At 44.0% G+C, this 9256-nt stretch overlaps 1 long non-coding RNA gene across 1 annotated transcript; it reads right to left on the bottom strand.

Moving 5' to 3' along the window:
• Positions 1–5501: 5501 nt before the first annotated feature.
• On the bottom strand, positions 5502–7921 carry LOC131184857 (uncharacterized). The gene is made up of 3 exons (XR_009152047.1): positions 7719–7921; positions 6913–7126; positions 5502–5612 (listed from the first exon to the last, which is right to left on the bottom strand). It is a non-coding gene; the product is annotated as an uncharacterized LOC131184857 (long non-coding RNA).
• Positions 7922–9256: the final 1335 nt, after the last annotated feature.

Here is a 9256-nt window from a genome sequence, read left to right as displayed (position 1 = left end):
TGTGCATAAGCGCACAAATGTGCCTACCGTTCCTGTCCTATTGTTTTTCTTTTCTTCTTCTTCTTCTTCTTTTCATATGTTTAAGTGAACTCTGATTGGTTAATGTTATTCTTTATGAATTGGATTGCATTTATAGCCTTGGGCATTTGAATTTTGTTAAAAGTGTTTTTTTAACCCTTTTATGCCTCCAATTATCATTTCTGGGAAATGGGCAGCCTTATAAATTGTTTTAATAAATAAATAGGTTTTAAAAAATAAAATTCTGTGCTTCTACCAGGTTTCTGCTGACTGATATTAAAACTAGAGACCTCAGGTCACTGATTGAAAGACACAGCTCTTTGAAATAGAGGTTTATTGCAAAAATTCAGGAATTCATTAAGAAGAAATCCAGCAACAGGCAAGTTAAAATGCAAAGCCTTTTATGATAAAATGAAGGCTCAAATCTTGCTCCCTTTTCTCCTCCTGCATGGCACAACAGGCTGGAGGTGGGTGGCCAGATGCTTTTGGGCGGGAGAAGCAATAGTTTCTTGTGTTTTATTGTAAGGGGTCAAAGGGGCCTCTGTGGCTCAGACTGGTAAGACAGTCTGTTATTAACAGCAGCTGCTTGCAATTACTGCAGGTTCAAGCCCCACCAGGCCCAAGGTTGACTCAGCCTTCCATCCTTTATAAGGTAGGTAAAATGAGGACCCAGATTGTTGGGGGCAATAAGTTGACTTTGTATATAATATACAAATGGATGAAGACTATTGCTTGACATAGTGTAAGCTGCCCTGAGTCTTCGGAGAAGGGCGGGATATAAATGCAAATAAAAAAAAACTTGTCAGAATTAATCTTCACAATTAAATTGACTTTATACCAGCTTAATTGTCATTGATTTATGTAATGTATCTTTAAATGTTTTGGCGGGAAACAAGCACGTTGCTGATTGGTTGAAGCCGCCGGTTGAACTGTATATAAGGAGAGGTTTTTCCCCAGGCTGGTTGCTGGGTTCACCATATATTAAAGAGCTGTTGTCACTACCCTGGTCTCCAGCCTCGTTACTTCCCGAACTTAACACTGGCGACGAAGGTGGGATCTCGAGGCTAAAGAGCACCAGGAACGAGCTGAATGCACGGAAGAACCGAACCCAGCAAACTCAGGGCAGAAACGCGGAGATGGCCAGCTACACTCCGCCCGCGCCGTTTGACCCATCCAGGGAGAAATGGGGAACGTACATGACCCATTTCGAGAGCTTCCTCGAGGCAAACGAACTGCAAGGAGTTCCAGACAACCGCAAAAGGGCATATTTCCTGAGCCACTGCGGTCCCGAGGTCATCGACATCGCGGAAGCCCTGGCAGAGCCAACGCCGTACAATCGGTATCGTGGCAAACTCTGCAAAATCTATTGAAGAACCATTTCGCGCCAACACCGCCCAAATACGTACGGCGCTTTGAATTTGGAGAGCGAGACAGCAAGAGGCGAATCCATCAGCGATTACATGGCCGCCCTGAGAAAAGCCTCCAAGGATTGTGGGTACCGAGACTTGGATGAGGAGCTGTTAGAGCAACTCATCCGTGGGGTCAGAGACATTCGCTTATGGAGGCGGCTGCTATCAAAAAGCAATCTAACGCTGGCAAACGCCTGGACGGCCAGAGCTCATGAGATGTCCACCCAAGCGCGGAAACCCTACAAAAGCCACTCACGCCAACGGCGAGTAAATCAACCCCGTCCACAACGAAGAAATCCAGACCGAATCAGACGGCGAGGATGAGGAAGGAGTTTGCCTCACCGAGAGAAGGGGCAAAGAAGACCGATGAATGCGGAAGTTGCGGAGGGCAACACCAGCGCCAACGATGCAAGTTCAAGGACGCTACATGTCGGCGGTGCGAGAAGAAGGGCACCTGGCTCAAGTCTGTCGAGCACCCCAACCTTCCCGCCGAAATTCAAACCAACCAATCAGAGCGCAGGATCGGCAAGGCGACCCGCGATTGGTCAAAACAAAAGGGCGCGAATTCAAATCGAACGACCGTGATAATAGGCCGTGCAGCAACCCGTCGAGAAGAAAATCTTCACAAAACCGAAAATCAAGGAGTGCCGTGCCGACTAGAAGTGGACACAGGGTCAGCGATCACAATCATGTCCTGGGACACTTTTGCAAAGCTTTGCCGAGAATCGCCAAACGCAAACTGCAAACACAGCGGCTACGAGTTCACGACTACCAAGGGAATCGCATCCCTGTTCGAGGGACCACCTCCGTCCGCCGAGTACGGACCACACAAGAAGACCCTGCCCATCACGATAGTCAAGGGACCCTGCCAAGTTTGTTGGGACTAGACTGGTTCCGTGCATTGGGCATGGGAGTGACTGGCATCTACAGAAGTGACTTTAACCTAAAGACACACTCATGAACGAGTTCAAGATGTCTTCAAGGACTGCCTGGGCAAGTACAAGGGACCCCTATTTCCTTCAATTTAGACCCCAGGTAGCCCCCATTCGGTTAAAGGCAAGGAGGGTCCTTTGCCCTTAAACCCAAGATTGACAGGAGATAGACAAGCTCATCAGTCAGGGATACTGGTGCCAGTCGATCATGCAAAGTGGGAGACGCCAATCGTCACCCAGTGAAACCAGATGGGTCAGTTAGAATCTGCGCTGATTACAAGGCAGCGTTAAACAAAGCCTTGCAAAAAGCGCCACCCGGTCCCGTGGTGCAACACTTGCTGCACTCGCTGGGGCAAGGGCACGTTTTTGCCAAATTAGATTTGGCCCAAGCCTATCAACAACTGCCCGTAGACGCCAACACAGCCGAAGCCCAGACAATTGTGACTCACAGAGGTGCTTTCAAGTGTACCCGGTTACAGTTTGGGGTGAGTGTGGCTCCTGGTCTATTTCAAAATTTAATGGAGCGACTTCTGCAAGGGCTCCCGGGGGTAGTCCCCTATTTCGATGATGTATTGGTATCAGCCGAAACTTTAGAAGAATTGGGGGAACGTTTGAGGAAAAGGGTGTTGGATCTCCTCCACGAGGGGCACCCAGGGATCGTAAGGATGAAGGGCCTAGCGAGAAGCTATGTGTGGTGGCCCTTAATGGACTCAGAAATTGCTGAAAGGGTAGGGAAATGTCAGGCCTGCCAGGAGTCCAGACCGCTACCCCCAACGGCCCCGGTTCGGGAATGGGAGAGACCCCAGGGGCCCTGGTCTAGAATACACATTGATTTTGCCGGCCCCTTCCACGGCCAAACCTTCCTGGTAGTAGTAGATGCCTACTCCAAATGGCTGGAAATCATTCTCATGAGATCCATGACAGCCGAGGCCGTGATCTCAGTCCTACGGCACCTATTTGTAACCCATGGGTTGCCCGACACGCTAGTTTCCGATAACGCCCGCACCACGGCAACCCAATTTGAGGAGTACTTGGCAGAAGAGGGCATCCGACATGCCCTCTCGGCGCCTTTCCACCCCGCATTTAATGGCCTTGCAGAGCGCTCCATCCGAGCGCAAAGAGGCATTGTCCAGACTTAAGCCAGGCGACTGGCAAACAAAATCGATGTTTTCCTGGCCCAACACAGAACCCCTGTGTCACAACCGCAGAAGCCCAGCAATTATTAATGGGCCGAAGCTCAGGTGCCCCTAGACCGCTTAAATCCAAACTATACGGAGGGTTACAAGGGGAAATCGGAAAACAAGAGAAATGGACATAGGAGACCGAGTGTGGCACCTGGTCTATTTCAAAATTTAATGGGCGACTTCTGCAAGGGCTCCCGGGGTAGTCCCTATTTTGATGATGTATTGGTATCAGCGAAAATTTAGAAGAATTGGGAGGCGTTTGAGAAAAGGTGTTGGATCTCCTCCACGAGGGCACCCAGGATCGTGAACAAAGGGCCAAATAGGGGTAGAATCCCAGAAATTGCTGAAAGGGTAGGGAAATGTCAGGCCTGCCAGAGTCAGACCGCTACCCCAACGGCCCCGGTTCGGGAATGGGAGAGACCCCAGGGCCCTGGTCTAGAATACACATTGATTTTGCCGGCCTTCCACGGCCAAACCTTCCTGGTAGTAGTAGATGCCTACTCCAAATGGCTGGAAATCATTCTCATGAGATCCATGACAGCCGAGGCCGTGATCTCAGTCCTCGGCACCTATTTGTAACCCATGGGTTGCCCGACACGCTAGTTTCCGATAACGGCCCGCAATTCACGGCAACCCAGTTTGAGGAGTACTTGGCAGAAGGGCATCCGACATGCCTCTCGGCGCCTTTCCACCCTGCGACGAATGGCCTTGCAGGCGTTTCGTCCGGGCGCAAAGAGGCATTGTCAGACTCAAGCCAGGCGACTGGCAAACAAAATCGATGTTTTCCTGGCCGTCCAACACAGAACCCCTGTGTCACAACCGGCAGAAGCCCAGCAGAATTATTAATGGGCGGCTCAGGTGCCCACTAGACCGTTTAAATCCAAACTATACACGGAGGGTTACAAGGGGAAATCGAAAAACAAGAGAAATGGACATAGGCGACCAGTGTGGGCACAACTATGGTGAAGGCCCAACCTGGATAGCAGGACAAATCCTAAACAGAACAGGTCCAAAATCATACTTGGTGGAGTTAAAGGACGGCCGGTATGGGCGCCACATAGACCAAATACGAAAACGCATAGCCGAACAATCCGAATTAGTCAAACAGGCCCTGACTATACAATGTTTGATTCCACAGCTGACTCAAACCCGGAAAATCGCAGGACTTATCTGAATTCCGGAGGTCCAGCGACGCCAACAGGTTCCATTAGAAAACAGCAGGGGCGACTCTGCTAATAATCCAGGGCCGGATGGCCTAGAGGAGGAGCTGAGAGGAGCAAACAGCCCCTCCGGTCAGCTCGACCCACTCCCAGGGAATGTACTGCGCAGGTCCGAAAGAGTCAGGAGACGCCCAGTCTATTTGCGTGATTACGTTGAAAAATAATATGTAAATATCATGTAAATATGGGTAAAGTGTTTTCTGGGAGGGAAGGAGTGTAATGTATCTTTAAATGTTTTGGTGGGAAACAAGCACGTTGCTGATTGGTTGAAGCCACCGGTTGAACTGTATATAAGGAGAGGTTTTTCCCCAGGCTGGTTGCTGGGTTCACCATATATTAAAGAGCTGTTGTCACTACCCTGGTCTCCAGCCTCGTTACTTCCCAAACTTAACAATTTATACTTTGTGGAAAAAATTAGAAATTCTTCCCCCTTAGCTCCTGGACAGCCAAAGCTGAATGGTGTAAACTTAAAATATTTCTTTATACAGCACCCAGTAGAGTTAACTTATTGAACTTGTGGTTTGCATTGTGGTATATTGGCACCTGCTAGGACAGTGTTTCTAAACTTGGCAACTTTTAAGATGTGTGAACTTTAACTCCCAGAATTACCCTTGATACTGAGTTATTATTGGCATCTCAGTATTTAATGCCATTCTTGTATCAGACAATGAAATACACAGAAAATTGACATATTTATATTTTTAAATATTGTTTTACTCAAAGGATACACAGACTGCAGCAAGATCCAGAAAGCCTGTGGTATGCTTAGGTGGCTCATCTTTTGACTTGGCTTAATGTTGTGATCAAAGGCCTTTTCTTTGGAATTCCATTCTTGAGCTGTTGCACTTCCTGTAGAAATTGCACATTTAATTTTTTTTGTGTGTTGTGAGATCTCTTTCTCTTATGTAGTTAAACAGAATGGGACTGCTTACAGTTTGTCAGTTCTGCCCCCGCTCCCAATACTACAATGTTAGCTGCCACATGCTCAGATTTAAGATTCCCATTAACTTTATTATGCTTGTTAACATATACGGTATAATGAAATCCATGAATGGAGGATAAAGCTGTTTCTGGCTGCTAGTTATGCGGTATATGCTCCTCCCAGGATCAGAAACACTGTATTTATTTATTTATTTGTCAAGCATGGGAAAATCACAAATGCAGGTAGCTCAAATGAATATAAAGCTTATTGCAAACTTATGCTCCCTACAAGAATCTGAACTTCTTGCAGGCAAAGCAAATTGGCAGTAGATAAGAGTCAATGGAATTCAAGGTGGGCTGGATTTAAATCTCTTTTGAGATGTTTGATTGAGCTGCATTAAAAATAGTATAGCAAAAAGGATTGTTCTTTTATGTAATTCAGCTAAATCCCTATCTATCTACCTATCATCTATTTCTCTATATTTAAATAAATTAATATACCACTGTGTGAAAGTAGCCAATTAATTAATTAGCTGACAATAGTAGATTTCAGATGCTATATATGTCAGATCCTTGGTGAGCGTGTCAACATAGCAATTGAAGGAGCTCTGTGTCAAATTGAAGGAAATAATGAAAAGGCATGGTTCCAGAATTGTCTACACGCTTTTCTTTTCTTCCTATTGAGGTTGCTTTCAAATTAGCCAGTTTGTCTGGAATTGCCACCCTTTCTTTATTCCATGTTTATGGAAAGTCCAAAACATCATTGCCAATTCATCATTATGTGAAAGTGTTCTTTAATTCTGCTTTAAACTTCATGTAGAAAAATAATATATCAGCAGATTTTAAAGATGCTAAAATTGTAGAGTCAATTTTTTATGCAGGAACTTCTTTGAGCTGCTTTAGTAACTGCAAACACAGAGAACTGAATTAAAATCCTATCCTGGGAGATATCGGCTAGCTGAGTTTAGGGTAGTTTTCTTTGTAGAGTCAGTTGGTAAGAAAACTTTCAGATATTCTAAGCACACCAGCCAAGACATTCCCACATGTTTATTGTGCAGCATGAAGAAAATTGATATGCTGACTGTAGAAATATTTTTAATAACTTGCAACATACCTGAAGCAACATATTTGCACAGTTCGGCTATAGATGAAAGCTGCCACAGCTACTATAATTGAGAATCAAAAAAAAAACCCCTATGTATATTTGTTTAGTTTGTTGAAAACCAACCTTATCATGTAGTCAGGTTTATAAGTCATAGGGACATATTTGAACCAGCTTCTGCAGCAGCCAATCTTACAGATCTCGATGGAAAGTCCAGTTTAAGGTACACATTGGGAAACATCTCAATAGAAATGAGTTCATCCCAAGAACAATTTGTGAAATGTGGAAATCATTGTTGCAATATATCCAAGTTAGTCACAGCAGTATTGCCCTGTAGGTCCTGTGTATTGTGAGAACAATAACAAATATAAATATATAGATAGACATTAGCTGCTAATTTTTTAAAATAAAAACTATTTCCCATGTTACTTTTGTGGCACAATCTTCTGAGACTTCAGTGAGAAAAGGGAGATCTAGAAGTGACAATCTACATTATCTTACAGAACATGATGTTAGTGTACAAATTTTGTTTCTTAGACTTATCCATAAAAATTGTTCAGAAGTCTTGTATATCTTATGTATTTGCTAAGACCCTATTAAATTCCAGAAAATAGATTGTAAACTTCTATACATTGAAGAAAGACAGACTAAATTACCTCTTATCCATTCAGTCTTTGATTATTAGGAGTCATTCATAAGGGAGAAATAGAACAAGATGTAAAGCACTTCATACACACAACCTACTTGTGTGGATGTGGCTAAGAATCAAATGGTAATATCATATATATGTGTGTGTGTGTATGTGCATGTGTACACACATATACATGTGTGTGTGTGTGTGTATTGCTTAGGCAGTGGTGGGATTCAACCAGTGTAACAACTGGTTTGCTGAACGTGCGCAGAGTGCATTTGAAAACAGCTCTAAAACTTACCTTCTACTGCAGTCCCGGTGAGTAAAACAGCTGAGGCGTGGCAATCTGCTCTGGCGCGTCTATCAGCTGGGCTTCAAACAAAGGAAATATGGGTCGGTATAGCATGGGCCGGATGGGTGGGCCCAGCTGATAGTTGGTGCGAACCAGTTCGCTCTCAGCTGATCATCACAGCTACGGATTCACGTGAACCAGTCCGAACCGGCTGATTCCCACTCCTGTAGTTTAGGATATTGAGGTTCAATGTGAGGAATTCTGAAATAATTACAAAACTGCTTTTTATCCCATCCAGAATATAATATAGCAGAAACCCTATGCTAAGGGATTTCGTCCGGTTACTATATGAGATAATGTTCCATTATCTTCTAAACTTACAAAATCTTTAATCAAAAAGGGATTCTTTTAATCTCTTTGTTTCAGGGCCTAATTCCTTCAGGTTTTCTTCTTTTTTTAATTTTCTCCCTTCTTTCTTTCTCTCAGCAACTTCTAGCTATTAAAATAATTTACCCTACATTAGCTTTTAAAAAGGATTTGAAAGGTGGGGGGGAACAACCAGTTAATGAAAGTAGCAGTTTACCATTTTGCCTCCCCTCCGTGCCCTCAAGCTGCCTTGGGCTATAATTCCCAGGATTCTCTCTTAATAGTCAGTGCTGCAGGGAATTCCCAGGATCTGAAACCTGCAGTCCATTTCCGGTTGGGATGGCAGTTTGATGCTGATGAGACACTATGATTTGGATGTCTCAAGGCCAATTCCACAAATGATACTGCAGTTTTTGGAGCTCATTTATTAGAGTTTGCAAGTTAATAGCTCAATTCTCATTTGTTGCATTTTGGCTTCAGTTCAGTGTGAAACTTGGACGCGAGACCCAGGAATGTGTCAGGCAAGCAAGACTGTTTTCTCCCCGAATAACAAAATCTAATTTTCCTAATTAAAAAAAACCCTGAGTGATTCATTCTTGACAAAAAAAAAGTGCCTCTGTTTTTATGGAGCAAAGCTGGCTGGGGAATTCTGGGAGTTGAAGTCCTCCAGGCTTAAAGTTGCCAAGGTTGGAGACCCCTATTATAGAGCAATGAGCATCACAAAGAGTAAAGCAGGTGTCTGTCTTTTTTACATAAATGCATCTGTGGTTCAACTTCTTTATAAAATCTACTTTTTTCCATGCAGATATACCTATATATGCTACCTAACACCTGAATTAAACCTAAAGAGGCATACTGCCAAATCTTGAGATTATAAAATCAAGTAATGTTATAAAATTAAAAGGTAAACAAATGTTGTACTCTGAAAATATTTTGAACAAGGTGAACTTACAGTTCCGGCCTGTTTTTCATTAACCTGTTATTTGGGAATCCAAATGAGTAACATAGGAAATGTTGCAAAATCATGACCCCTGTATAAATCACCATTAGGCCTTAGGTAAATATTGGCTTAGGCTAGAGGGAGAACTGCTGTTTAAAAGGTTACAGGGTTGAAACACACTGCCTTACACACCACCCTTCCCTTGATGCTGAAGCAAAGTCAACAACATTTTTTTTTTTGC

The sequence above is a fragment of the Ahaetulla prasina genome, chromosome 1 (genome assembly GCF_028640845.1).
Source record: "Ahaetulla prasina isolate Xishuangbanna chromosome 1, ASM2864084v1, whole genome shotgun sequence".
NCBI lineage: Eukaryota > Metazoa > Chordata > Lepidosauria > Squamata > Colubridae > Ahaetulla > Ahaetulla prasina.
This window is presented reverse-complemented; position numbering and strand designations above follow the sequence as displayed.